General features: G+C 44.8%; 1 pseudogene; it reads right to left on the bottom strand.

Annotated features, from left to right (window-relative positions):
* LOC125487238 overlaps positions 1–13,277 on the bottom strand; it is a 160,978-nt pseudogene extending 147,701 nt beyond the window's left edge.
* Positions 13,278–14,619: the final 1,342 nt, after the last annotated feature.

Below are 14,619 nucleotides of genomic sequence, written 5' to 3' on the forward strand. Positions count from 1 at the left end.
GTGTGGTGACCAGAACTGCACATAGCATCCATCTGTGGACTAACTAATGTTTTAAAAGCTTGTAATAAGGCTTCCTTGCTCCGATAATCTATGCCCAGCTAATGAAGGCAAGAATCCCATCTGCCTTCTTCACCACCCAGTCTACCTGTGCTGACATCTTTAGGGATCTCTGCACTTGTACACCAAGGTCCTATTGGTCCTCAGTAATCCTTCGGGTCTTAACATTATTTGTGTATATCTTTCCTTTATTCAACTTCCCAAAATGCAATACTTCACACTATCAAGATTAAATTCCATTTGCCATTGCTCTATCCAATTTATCAAATGATCAATATCAACTGTCGCCTGAGATCATCGTTCTCACTATCAACAACACCAGATAAGAAATATTCATTAAAGACCTCACCGACATCTTCTGGCTCCACGCACAGATTACCCCTGTCGTCACAGTTGGCTCAGTGGTTAGCAATGCTGCCTCATAGTACCAGGGACACAAGTTCAATTCCAGCCCTGGTTGATTGTCTGTGTGGAGTTTGCACATTCTCCCCTCGTCTTTGCATGTTTATATTGGGTGGTGCAGTTTCCTCCCACAGTACAAAGATGTGCAGGTAAGGTAGACTGGCATGCTAAATTATCTGTAGTGTATAGGTTAGGTGGATTCGCCACTGGGAAATGTGGGGTTATGAGGATAACGTGGGGTAGGGTCTGGGTACAATGGTCTTTGGAGGATGGGTGCAGAGCTGGTGGGCTGAATGGCATCCTTCTACACTCTAGAGATTCTATGATTCTAATAGGTAATAGATTCTACTTGCAAATCCTCTTGCTCTTAATATACTTCGAAGATGCCTTGGGGTTTTCCTTAATCCAATCTGCCAAAGATATTTCATGGCCGTTCTTTGCCATCCTGATTTCATTTTCAACAATCTCCTACACTCTCCATACTTTTGAAGGGCCTCCCCTGTTTTTAATGTGCTGTACCTGACATATGCTTCCTTCTTTTTCTTTATCAAAGTCTCAATATCCCTTGACATGCAGGGTTCCCTGGACTTGCCAACCTGCCTTTCACAATTAGAGAAACATGGTGACCCAGAGTTCTCACTGCACTACTTTACAAATGTAGACTTATCTGCAAGTAGCTGCTACCAGTCTGTCTGCTAGGTCCTATGCCATGATATTGAATTTGGCCTTGCCTAATTTAGACACTTAATTTCTGCACTTTCCTAATTTCTTTTCAGAACAATGTTTAATCTTACTGAGTTACAGTCACTATCCCCAAAATATTTGCCCATTGAAACTTCAACTACTAGAGTGAATTTTATTCTCTTGGATTAGGTCTGGCATTCTCCCTTCTCTGGCATAACTAATTATGTACTGGCACAAAAACCTCGCCCGGATGCACTTTAAAAATTCCTCCCTGTTTAATCCTTTCACACTACGGCGATCCCCGTTAATGTTAGCGCATCTGGAATTCAGAATCCACCGTTGCCCATGAAACCATTGTTGATTATCTGAAAAACCCATCTGGTTCACTAGTGTCCTTTAGGGAAGCAAATCTGCCATCCTCATTTGGTCTGGCCTTCTGCGACTCCAGACCCATATTAATCGGGTTGTCTCTTAAGTGCCCTCTGAAATGGACTAGCAAACCACTCAGTTGTATCAATCGCTGCAAAGTCCCAACAAAGAAGTGAAATTGGTCGGAAGACACCACATGGCCTGCAGTGATTCAAGAAGGCAGCTGACCACTACTTTCTGAAGGGCAACTAAGGAAGACCAATAAGTATTGGCACAACCAGTGATGTTCAAATTGCTAAGAAGTTGAAATTCCCTACTGCTATAACTCTATTTCCATCTCATCTCTCTGTGATTTGCCTACATACATGCTTCTCTATCTCTCTGTGACTTGTTGGGAGGCTTCTAATATAATTCCAGCAAAGTAATTGCCCCTTTTTTATTTCAAAGTTCTACCCAGATAGCTACATTTGGAGATCTCTCCAAGACATTCTCCCTCATTACTTCAGTGATGGTTTTCTTTATCAACAATGCAATACCCCTGCCTCTCCTACATCCCTCCCTCCTGCAGCTGAAACTTCTTTATGGTGGAATGTTGAGCTACCAGTCCTGCCCTTCTTTTGACCACTTCTCAGTGATTGCAATAATGCCATGTCTTCTCTGCCTGCGGGACTGTCCTTCTATATCTGATTCCTAGACTGTAACCTGCTATTGTAGCTACTGTGTTTAAATGGCTCGTCCAGTTCAGCTTCTGTCAATGGTAACGCCCAGGATGTTGATCGTGGGGGACTCATTGATGATAATGTCATTGAATGACATGGGCCTATGGTTAGATTCTCTTTTGTAGGAGATGGTCATTGCTTGGAAGTTATACAACATTAATGTCACTTGCCACTTTTCAACCCAAATCCGGATATTTTCCAGGTCTTGTTGCATTGATACTACTTGAGTATCCAAGGACATTGTGCAGCCATTGGTGAACACTCCAGTTCTGACCTTATGATGGAGGGAAGGTCATTGATGGAAAGCTGAAAATGGTTGGGCCTAGGATAATAGGGACAAGAAGATGTGACCGTGATTCAAGCTGGTGTAGAGATCCAAGATGTAGTGTTGGAACACTCTTCCTCTCTTGATTTTGACCAGCAAGTGTGAGGTATTTGCTAGCTGTCTGGGTAAAAGCAAGTACTGCAGATGCAACTGCAGCTAAATGGCCCATAGCTCCATGATGTGAGAACCATTCAAATGGGGGCTGTGAAGTGGAAACGACAGTGTCACTACTGACGTTGTTTTCCATCGATGCGGATTAGAGAACATTAGGATACAGTCTGCGGGTGAGGGAGTTCTTCAGTCAGAAGTTTGTAATCCTTTGCAGCTGTGACCCCTCAGAGAGTGTGGGTTACAGACTGAGATTGGCAGATTTATGCTCTCTCAGGGAACAAAGGAATATTGGGGAGTATGTGAGATCTGAAATGAATGCAGATGATCATCCATGATTGCATTGAATAGTGGGGCATAGTGGGGCAGGCTTTGGGCTAATGTTGTGGAATCTTACTCCTTACATTCTGTCTCCCTGAATGTTTAGTTTGACATTGTCCCCAAGTTCACTGAGAAATGACCAGGACCTGATGGGTTTGAAATTGTTTGAATCTCTTACCTGCTCCTCAGGCTTGTTAATGACAAGAAGATTGGCATCCATTGATGCACAGGATCTCTGGGCCTCTGTCCAGCTCTTGCTGTCTGATGAAAAGTAATAACACTTTTGCTGGAATCGTCTCCAGTGTTCAGGACACTTCCAAAGCAGTTCTGTGAGAGAATGTAAGAAATAAATATTTGAGTCTGAAGTGATGCTGCAGTACCTCATTAATCTCCTTGTTCAATAAAATTTCACCCAGTATTGTGATGTTACTGGTTAGAAACCTTGCATTGTCTTGCCCAAAGGCATGTTTAACTCAGAGTCTCACCCTCCAAGGCAGTGATTTATGAATCCAGTCCCCTTGCAGCACACACTGTGACTGAGAAATCCGTCCACCCAACCCAATGGTTTGTTACTGACGACCTGCAGACCCCAATCCCAGAGGCAAATCACCAGTCCCAAGAATCATCAGGATCAGCCAACCTTACAGAGGTCAATCAGAGAGATCCAGAGGAGCAGGCAGTCAGGGAGGAATTTACAGGGGAGGGGAGATGGTTAGCAGGATAGATATTGAGAGGGAAATTTCAGTGCCTTGGGTAAGGCTAGTGTGAGGCCTGGTGAGGGGAGGCTGCAGAGGAAAGATGAGGCATTTCTGAAGAAGGGTCCAGGCCCAAAAGGTCAGCCTTCCTGCTCCTATGATGCTGCTTGGCCTGCTGTGTTCATTCAGTTCTACACCTTGTTATCCCTGTCAAACACTGATGGCTTATATAAAATTGCCAGGTCTCCTTTGGCAAGTGTCAAATGTATGTTTTATATCAGATGTCCCTGGAGAATCACCTGAACAGTGATGTTGTTCTCATTCAGACATTTCGTCACCATGCTCGGTGACATCATCAGTGGAACCGTCCTTCCTGCCTGTCCGATGTAATGTTTGTGCCAGTCATTGCATGGTATTTTGTAAACCACGTTAGTTCTGCATGTTGTGCGAATAGAGTGTTTAATCCTTGTGTGTGTTTGTCGTTGAGTGGCTGTGGACTTGTGGGCCACCATGATTCCGAGTGGCCTTAGGAGTCTTGTTGTCAGTTCCGATATGTTCTTGATGTAGGGTGGTGTGGCCAGTGTATTAGGTCATACTGTGTTCTCCTGTTGTTGTCTGTTTATTAGGCATCTGCGGATGAAGTTACAGGGATATCCGTTTACAGCGAGGATGCCTACTAAACAGACAACAACAGGAGGATACAGTACACCCTAACACACTGGCCACACTGCCCTACACCAAGAATGTATCGGAACCGCACTCTCCGCAACGCCCTCGTTCGCTCCACACTCTTCACTGGAGGTGCTGCACCTCATATTCTGCCTTGGAGACTACAGCCCAATGGACTAAATGTGGATTTTACCAGTTTCAAAATCTCTCCAACCCCAGCCTCATCCCTTGTCCATCCCTCCCTCTCATCCCCGCCTCCTTGACTTGACACAATCTGTCCATCTTCTCTCCCACCAATCCGCCCCTCACATCCCACTGACTAATCCCCACCACTCCCTACCTGCACTCACCTATTACCATTCCACCCACCTTCCCCAGCCCCACCCCTCTCTCTCTATTTATTTCCGAGCTCCCTTCCCCCTCCCCCATTTCTGAGGAACAGTCCTGACTCAAAACGTCAGCTTTCCTGCTCCTCTGATGCTGCCTAGCCTGCTGTGTTCCTCCAGCTCCACACTGTGTTATCCAAGACTCCTAAGACCACTAGGAATCATGGTGGCCCACAAGCCCACAGCCGCTCTACGACAAACACTTACAAGGATTAAAGACCCCATTCCCACAACATGCAGAACCAACGTGGTTTACAAAATACCATGCAACGACTGCCACAAACATTACATCGGACAGACAGGAAGGAAACTAGCCATCAGAATACACGAACATCAGCTAGCAGCAAAATGGCATGATGAACTCGCCTTAATATTGGTACACTCAGAGAATGAAGGCCATCAGTTTAACTGAGACAAGGTAACTATAGTAGCCCAAGCAAAACACAGACACACACGGGAATTCCTAGAGGCATGGTTCTCCACCTGTTATGCAATCAACAAACACAGAGAATTGGACCCTATATACAAACCCATACAGATCAAAACTGGAAATGACACTACTCACCATAACGGACCAAACAGTATAAATTCGAAGCGGAGTGGAATCACACCGCTTCATCGGAGGTTGCACTGATGATGTCACCTAGCATGGTGACGAAGTGCCTGAATGAGAACAAGCCAGCACGGCGAGCTAGTCAACAACCTCACCCACAATCCGAGCTACAGACCTTTACCAAAACTTTGAATCATCTGAACAACAAGCTCAATGTCATTCAATGACTCAGTGAAAATCGCTTTAGCCATCCCGTTAGGAATGAGCTGTTGAAGCTCGAGTTTCACAGTTTAGTTTCATGAAGATGATGTGGAGGTGCCGGACTTCACCTGACCAATGGGCAACTCTGGGAAAGCTTGTGATGTCAAATAAACCTGTTGGACTAAAACCTGGTGTCATCTGATTTCTGACTTAAATAAATAACTGAAGCAGTGTTCGCGTGGTCAAGGCACAAGTTCTGAGGTAACCTCCTGACAGAAGCTCAGAGTGGGGCCCAGACAGCTCAGTTAAATTTTCCACGGCAGTTTCTCATCCAAAATTGATTAACAGCCTGATCCCCATCTTACAAAAAGCATACAGAGGCACTGGAGAAAAGAGAAATGTGAGCAGTGGCCCTGCAGAGTTCTTGAAAATTATGTACGGGTTTGATAGCATAGACTTCAAGATGTTTTACCTTGTTAGAGTTCAAAAACTGGATGACCTAGAATACAGATCTAGCCAACACAAAGAAATGGTTTTGGCAGATATCAAAGATACATTATAGGTGAAAACAGATGAGCACATCAGGGGGAGAGGAATAGAGGGTACATCGAAACAGGGAGGTGATCTAAGGCTGAGAGATGTCTAAAATGAAGCATAAACATCAACATAGATCAGTCAGTCGAAAGAAAATGCAAAAGGCATAATTTGACTGATTTCACAACTGAATTTTCTGAAAGATTATTCATAATGATGTCCTGGTGATTGATTTTCAATTCCTGGAGACACTGATGAAACCAGAGTGTGTTGCCAAGGCAATGTTTGAGAGTGGGGAAAGATGGAGGGACACTCTGATGTGTCTTCTTTCAGGCAGAATGAAACTAATGTGTGCAAAAATTGACCTGACCCTCTCTGGATTCCTGGTTTCTGGTCATTAGCAAGGCCCCGATCTTAGCCAGTTGTGGTCACCCAGCAGAATGCCATGGGTTGTGTGGGTTATCAACACCATAGTTTTTCCAAATGGGCCATGAGAGGCCACCTCTGGACGACCAGAATTGTTAATGGGGCTGTTTAACTGTTGAAAAGTTCCTGGCAGTATCACTGAAATAAGTAGTGAGTGATAGCTAAGGAGGCACATGGTTGAATGTGATTAGCTATCCTCTGCTGCCTGCCATTGTCAGTTAGAGATGGGATGATGTCAGAAACCTCTTCAATATAGAATGATCAAATGTTGCTTCTGGTCATCTTTCCAAGCCCATTTGCTCAGCACTGGGATCAATCAGCCACTTGCCTCTGCTGATGGAAAAGTGTCAAAGAACCTGATGGGATGCTGTGGGGGAAGGAATTGAGTGAACAGCTGACCCAGACTCCCAAATGTGGAAGGATCCAAACGACTCCCAAAACACACCCCACTCCACGCACTCCCCCGTCCTCACACACTACCCCCTCCACACACTCCCCACTCTTCACACACACCCCTCCACATACTCCCCCTTCTTCACACACTCCCTCCTCTGCACACTACCACCTTCTCACACACTCCCCTTCCATGCAATCCCCTTTCCACGCACTCCTCCCTCCACCCATTCCCCCTCCTCAAACTCATACCCCTCCCCTCCCTTCTTACGTCTGGGGCCCATTCGCTTGTTTGTCGCGAAACAGCCTGAAGAAGCCAGAAGCAACATTTTGTGGGGCACTATTCCCCATCAAGCTTTTCACTGACTGGTGCTCTGACTGCCTGGTGTAGGTGCCTCAGATGGATTTGAGGGTTGTTGTTAACTTTGCCAAAAGACTCAGTATCTCTGCAGGCTACACCTAGAAGGTGATTACTTCCATCTACAACCTATTACAGTCTGTATCTTCCAAGGCCATAAAATCCTGGATTGGAACTCAAACTCAGGAGTTTGTGGCTCAGGGTGAGGAACATTAAAATCTGCACAACAAGAGCTTCCATCCAGGAATAGAGAAAGGGGGTAAATCATTTACTGATACAATCACACAACATAAAAATATATTTTGCATGAAAAGCTGGCAATAAGTAGCTGTGCTGTATAATCTGTATTATCAATCCATTTAATCCCAGTGTTTACCAATCTGATAGTTTTCACTCTAAATACTTGAAAATTAAAGGTCACTGTTAACAGTTTTAAACTTACTCTTCTTCAGTTGAGAAATGTCATTCCTAAGTTCACTGAGTGACCTGCTTGTCTTCTCAGATAATCCTGTAACTGAAAGAGGAACAACAATTGAGATCACATGATGGTCTTTCTCCAAGAGATCATCATCACCATCCTGTGGCAGATGCTTATGGTCCAAGTCAGAAAAGAAAAATCTGTAAAAAGTGACTGACTTCCTCTCTGTTCCAATTTTGATTCTTTGAAATGTGATGTACATGATCAGAACACAAAATTTTCATATTTTCACATAATGAATGACAAATGTTTCCCAAAGTACTGAGGATAGCAAGGCTATCCTAAAAGGAGAGATTGGTTTGACAGGATATGCATTCACTTGAGTTTAGAATGACGACAAGGGATGTGGTTGAAATGTATGTAATTCTAACAGGAATGAAGACTAGATGTTGAAAGGATGTTTACCCTGGCTGGGGAGTCCGGAACCAGGGAGCACAGTCTCAGGTTACAGGGTAGACCATTTAGGATTGAAATGAGGAAACATTTCTTCACTCAGAGGCCAGTCGGTCTGTGATATATGCTATCACAGAAGGCTGCGGAGATCGGTCACTGAAAATATTCAAGAAAGACATTTGAAATAACTCCATAGAGGTCAATATCCCATCACCAAGTCACCATTTATTTATGCACATATAGCACTTAGCACTGGTCCAGCTTCCTCAGAGCCAACTCTCATAATGAACAGAACATCTGACACTCCTGTTTATATCTGTCAGCCAGGGCTCCCTGATTGGCCCAGATTAACAGCCCAAATCAGGGAATTTATATTCTGAGCTTCACTGGCTGGCCCCCACCTCTCATTACATCTCTCCCCATTTAATTCCAGAGACACAGGCTTATTCTTTCTCTTGTAACTTGTCCTGGGGCGTTTTTGCATTGGGTCAGCCTTGGATATGGGCGGTGTGTACCAGACTGTAGCCCACCTCTTGATCCTGAAACATTTTGGAAGAATGAGGCATCGAGGGCGTAATATCCGCCGTGTCCATCTCAGACTACGTGGTTTCTTTGACGCTTGGTGGATGGGGAGAACCCATGGGTTCTGACAGCCTTTCTGGCTGGTCTGATGGGCCAGAAATGTTTTGCTCCTGCCTGTGGTCCTCTTGCTTGTTCAGTACCAACTCTCTCACCCGAAATTTGTACATCACGGGACTTGACCTCGTGTTGACCCTGACTCTTACCCATCCAGGGCTATTCCTGTGGTTTCAATACCAAACATTGTCCCCCGAAGTAAACTGTTTCTCTCTCTTAGAAGAGTCTTGTGCCCAGCATTGACATTCCTGATGCTGTTTCACCCAGGTCCAGGTTGACCAGAATTAACATGGTGTGGAGTCTTCTCCCCATGAGCAGCTCTGCTGGAGCTATCCCTGTAGTTGCAGGACGGGTGATCCGACAATCAAATGGCAACTGGAACAGTTTGGTATCGTGTGGAGCTGTGGGCCGTCTCTTTAAGCCTGTCTTCAAAGTTGGGACTGTTCTTTCTGCCAGACCAGTGGACGATGGATGCTATGGAGTTGTCCTTAGATGTTTAATGCCATTTGACTTAAATTCCCTGATGACAAAGGATGGCCTGTTGTCTATGACCAACTCTTCCAGGAGACAGTGTATTGCAAAGGATGCTCACACCTTTTTCTCGTGTTAGCTGAATGAACTCGATGCACATCCAACCACAATGAGTGGGTGTTCACAATGACTAAGAATGTTGAGCCCATGAAAGGGCCAGTATGGTCGACGTGTAACTATGTCCAGGCCATTCCCATGAATGTGGGGGAGCTGCTGGTGAAAATCTTTGTCTTTGTTGGCACTCTGGGCACTGCCCCACCAATGTGGCTATGTCTGCATACAATCTTGTCCACCAGACATAAGGTCTAGCCAACATCTTCATTTTGGACACCCCTGGATGACCCTGGTGGAGTTCAGCCAGTATCTAGTGGTGAACCTTGCCCAGGACAATCACTCTTACACCCCGTGATAAAATGCAGTCCTTGACGGGGATCTGGTCTCTCTGGGTCCAGAAAGGTTTCTGTTCTGGTCCTGATGGTCCTTTCATTTCCCCAACTAATACCAACTGTTTTAGTTTTGCAAAGACTGGATCTTTTTGCGTCCACAGTCTGATATTGTCAGCGGTGACCGGAAGGGTGTTCAGGAAGTTTAAAACCATTTCGGACTCTTCCAGAGGCAGCACCACCAATGGTGTATCTGCCAGCAGGAGGTGGCTCAAGGCATCCACATTTGCTACTTGGCCTCCCGGACAGAGTTCAAACTTGTCATTGTATGTGCTAAGAATAAGACCCCACTACTGAATTCAAACTGACATTATGGGGGGGAATTGAGTTGTCCTCTTTGAGTAAGTGTCTGAGGTCTGTATCTGTTAAAAATTTATGTCTGTGAACATACTGATGGAATTTTCTCAAACCAAAGATGACCACTAAACCTTCCTTCTCCATCTGGCCATATTTGCACTCTGCTTCAGCCAAATTCTGGAAAGAATTCATTTTTGGGGATTCCTTTCCATTAGTCCATCTGTGAGCCAACACTACGCTGATACTGTACAGGGAGGCACCTCATGTGAACACAGGATCTCACTGGTGGGTATGTTTTGGCTACGAGACCATTTCCAAGGCTGACCCTCTTTGAACAGCCGACGTAAGTGTGCCAGGGTGGAGACTGGGTTCGTATGAACTTTCTGCATTAATACCCCAATCCAAGGAAAGACCTAAGCTCCAGTATAGATCTGGGACCCAGGGCATCTTTGATAGCCCTCACTTTATCTTCCAACTGGTGCAACCTGGTCTTGTCAACTCTGAAGCACTGGTAGGCCATGTGGAGTGCCTGAAACATGTATTTTTCCCGTCTAAGGCATACATGCACATTGGCTAAATATCTAAGACTATGTTTAAGTTCTGTAAGTGCTCTTTATTGGTTTTCCCTGTTTTTAGCATGTCATCCAGTTAAATGGCCAACTAGTTAAGCCAGATGTTAGTGTGTTTTTCAGGGTGTACGCTGTCCTGGATACCGGCCTCTTGCTCAATTTAGGTCCACTGGGACTCTTTGGCTGACTTGAGTCTGTATACTGGCAGCAACTGCATTGATTTGGCAGCCCAGATCCTGAAGAATATGTGAACCGTCTGGCCAAGATGCTTCTGGAGTTTTTCTTGTGGGCTGACCTAGAGTCTCTCTGTTCAGGACATGTCCTAAGTGAAGCTATGCAATTGCCTTCACTCAAGTGTGTTCCCCCAAGCTTAGTCGGACTGGCGAGAATGTCCACTCCCATCGCTGTACCCTGTAACTCTTCTGCTCCACTTGCTGCATTTTCTAATGACAAAGCCAGTTATAGTTTCTGTGTGAAATCCAGTTGGACCTCAGCTAGTAGATGCTTTTGCATCGTTACATCATTAATCCCACATACCGAACGGTCTCTCAGCATCTCATTAAGGGTTAAACCGAAGTCACAATCCTCTGCCAGTCATAGAGTCACAGAGATATACAGCATGGAAACAGACCTTATGATCCAACTCATCCATGCCGACCAGGTATTCTAAATAAATCTAGTCCCAGCATTTGGCCCATATCTCTCTAAACCATTCCTATTCATATACCCATTCAAGTGCCTTTTAAATTTTGTACTTGTACCAGCCTCCTCCACCTCCTCTGGCAGCTCGCTCCATACTTGCACCACCCACTTCCTGAAAAAGTTGCCCCTTAGGTCCCTTTTAAATTTTGGCCCTCCCACATTAAACCTCTACCCTCTAGGTTTGGACTCCCCCTCCCTGGGTTAAAGACCTTGTTGATTTACCCTATCCATGCCCCTCGTGATTTTATAAACATCTACGATATCATCCCTCAGCCTCTGAGACTCCAGGGAATATACCCCCAGCTTATTCAGCTTATCCCTATAGCTCAAACCTCCAACCCTAGCAACATCCTTGTAAATCTTTTCTGAACGCTTGCAAGTTTCACGACATCCTTCCCACGGCAGAGAAACCAGAATTGCACGCATTATTCTAATAGTGGCCTAACCAATGTCCTATACATACACGACATGACCTCCTAAGTGCGATACTCAATGCACTGACCAATAAAGCCAAGAATACTTACGTCATTTTAAATTAGTCAAAAATCTCAATTTGGATTCCCCTGGTTCTCGAACTGCCGAGCAAAACTGATAGGGTCTCAGAATTAGAGGAGGTTTGGGGTTGTTATATTCCTCAACTAAATCTGTCAACTCTTGAAAGGTTTTAGTAACTGATGCCTCAGGGAATGTCAGGCTCCTGATGGCTGAAAAAGCTGTGAGTCCACAAGCTGTCAGGGGAATTCCTTATTGCTTTTCGTCAGCCCTAATGTTATTTGGCTGGAAAAATAACACACTCTTTCCACATATTGGGCCCAGCAGGATTGAACAAATCAAGTTTCCCAAATCACAGCACGAAGCCTTAAATGCATAATGCAACTCAAAGATGAATATTCCGAATGAATGTCTTCAGAATTATCTCTTATTTCCTCTTGCCACCCCTGAAATAACTCCACAGGCCAGTAGCCCATCACCAAGTTTCTTTTTATTTACATATGCATTGCACTTGACACTGGTCCAGCTTCCTCAGAGCTATCCCTCAGAGTGAACAGAACCTCTGACACTTCGTTTATATCTGTCATCCAGGGCTGAATGTTTGGTCCAGGTTAACAGCCCCAGTAAGGGAACTCATATTCTCTTAGGTCCACCTGGCTGACCTCATTACAGTCACGAAAATATTGATACGTTTTTAGACATTAAAGGCGTTAAGGGGTACGGAGAGAAAGCAGGAATTGTGAGAGAAGAACAGCCATGATCATATTGAATGACAGAACCGAGTGCAAGGGTCAAATGGCCTATTTCTGTTACTATTTTCCATGTGGAAGTGAGGTCCTGTGTTTCAGAATTTGTTTGCTTCATTTCAGTCAAACTATCACAGGGAAGCTACAACATTGGTGTCTCCTACCTGTGTTCTGTGACTGCTGATGGTGCAGGAGAGGGGCAGTAATGTCACACAGTGGGGTAGTGAAACAGAACGAAGGGGAGGTGATGACACATAGTGGGTCTACAGGGTGGCGATTAAGGCCTGACCTTACACCACAAGGCAATGTGTGGAAATTTCAAAGGCCCAGGGCTCCTGCCCAGCTGAGTCACAGTCCGAGAGGTTTATAAATCACTCTAAGCAACTTATCACACTCTAACCAGGACATCATGGGTTAAATGGAAGTAATTCATTTATCGTTTCACTACCTAGAATCAGACTGGAACAAATTATACATCATCGTATCTGTGCTGATTGACAGTTAGATTTTAGCTCCTGACACTAACCAAACCCATTATACCCAATGCTTAATCCAGTGACTGTCACACAAACAGGACCATCCTCCTCTATATCATTGACAGGTGGAGCACCAACCCTCCCGAATCAAAAGGATTCAGCCCAGTCTCAGAGTGAATGTCGAGAAAAAGACCAGAGCCTCAGACAAACTGGGGAATTCTCTGAATTGGAGACATGGTGATCGGTCAGACCCACTCACCGTTAGTTTGCAATTGGGCAAGATCCATCTTGAAGTCAGTTTCTACCATTTTCATGTGACTGAATAGCTGTGTAACTGAAAAGGATACAAGATGATGATTGACACATTCGCATAAAGTTTAATATGTCTCTCATATCCAACAGGGAGAAAACCACAAGGTAAGACTGTTGTAGGTGTATTTTGCCCTTAAGGACCTCATGTGCTGTGAGTACACAATGTTGTGACTCTAACTGCTAATGATTTTGCTCTGGGTTTACAAGCTGCAAACACACACAATGCAGTTGCTCTGTTGTGCTGCCTGCTTTTTAACTTATAACCAGATTGACAGTTTTCGATTTACTAACCAACAGAGTTGATCAATTGATGAGGAGCAGAGAACTACATGAAGTCTGAACAGCAGAAGCTGTTCGCTGTTGGGAGAACTCCATAAAAGAGAAATATTGTCAAGGTCTGCAGGCCACCCAGATTCAGTGTTGGGTTGTGATGAGGAACAAGCCAATAATACGCCCATCCTAAACACTGGAGCAGCCCAAATACATACAATGTGAATTCAAAATGCAAGACTGAGGATTTCACAACAATCTTTACCCTGATGTACTGACTGGGTCACCTCGCAACAGACCCAGCCTCACACAGGTCCATCTTCACCTAATCCGATTCACTCCATATGATTTTAAGAGACAGCTGAGAGCACACAATGCAGCAAAGGCTACAGGGACCAAAAATATCACAACTGCAGCAATGAAGACCTGTGCTCTAGAATTTGTTTGCTTCAATTAAGTCAAACTGTCACAGGGAAGCTCCAACATTGGTATCTCCTACCTGTGTTCTGTGACTGCTAATGGTGCAGGCGAGGGGCAGTAATGTCACACAGTGGGGTAGTGAGACAGAATGAAGGGGAGGTGATGACACGTAGTGGTTCTACAGGGTGGGGATTAAGGCCTGACATTACACCACAAAGCAATGTGTAGAAATTTCAAAGGCCCAGGTGTCAAACCCAACTGAAGCATGATCCATTTCTGAAGAAGGGTCTCGACCCAAAACATCAGCTTTCCTGCTCCTCTGATGCTGCTTGGCCTGCTGTGTTCATCCAGCTCTACACCGTGTTATCTCAGATTCTCCAGCATCGGCAGTTCCTACTATTTCTGAAGCATTATCTGGGAGGTTTATAATTCACTCAAAGCAATTCAGCAAACTCTAAGCAGGACATCATGGGTTAGATGGAAGTATTTTATTTGTCATATCATGGCCTAGAGTCAAATCGGAGCAAATTACACACCAATGTTTCTGTGCTGATTGACAGTTAGATTTTAGCTCCTGACACAAACCAAACCCATAATACCCAATGCTTACTCCAGTGACTGTCACACAAACAGGACCATCCTCCTCTATATCAT

This window comes from Rhincodon typus, chromosome 38 (assembly GCF_021869965.1).
Source record: "Rhincodon typus isolate 14 chromosome 38, sRhiTyp1.1, whole genome shotgun sequence".
In the NCBI taxonomy this organism is placed as follows: Eukaryota; Metazoa; Chordata; class Chondrichthyes; order Orectolobiformes; family Rhincodontidae; genus Rhincodon; species Rhincodon typus.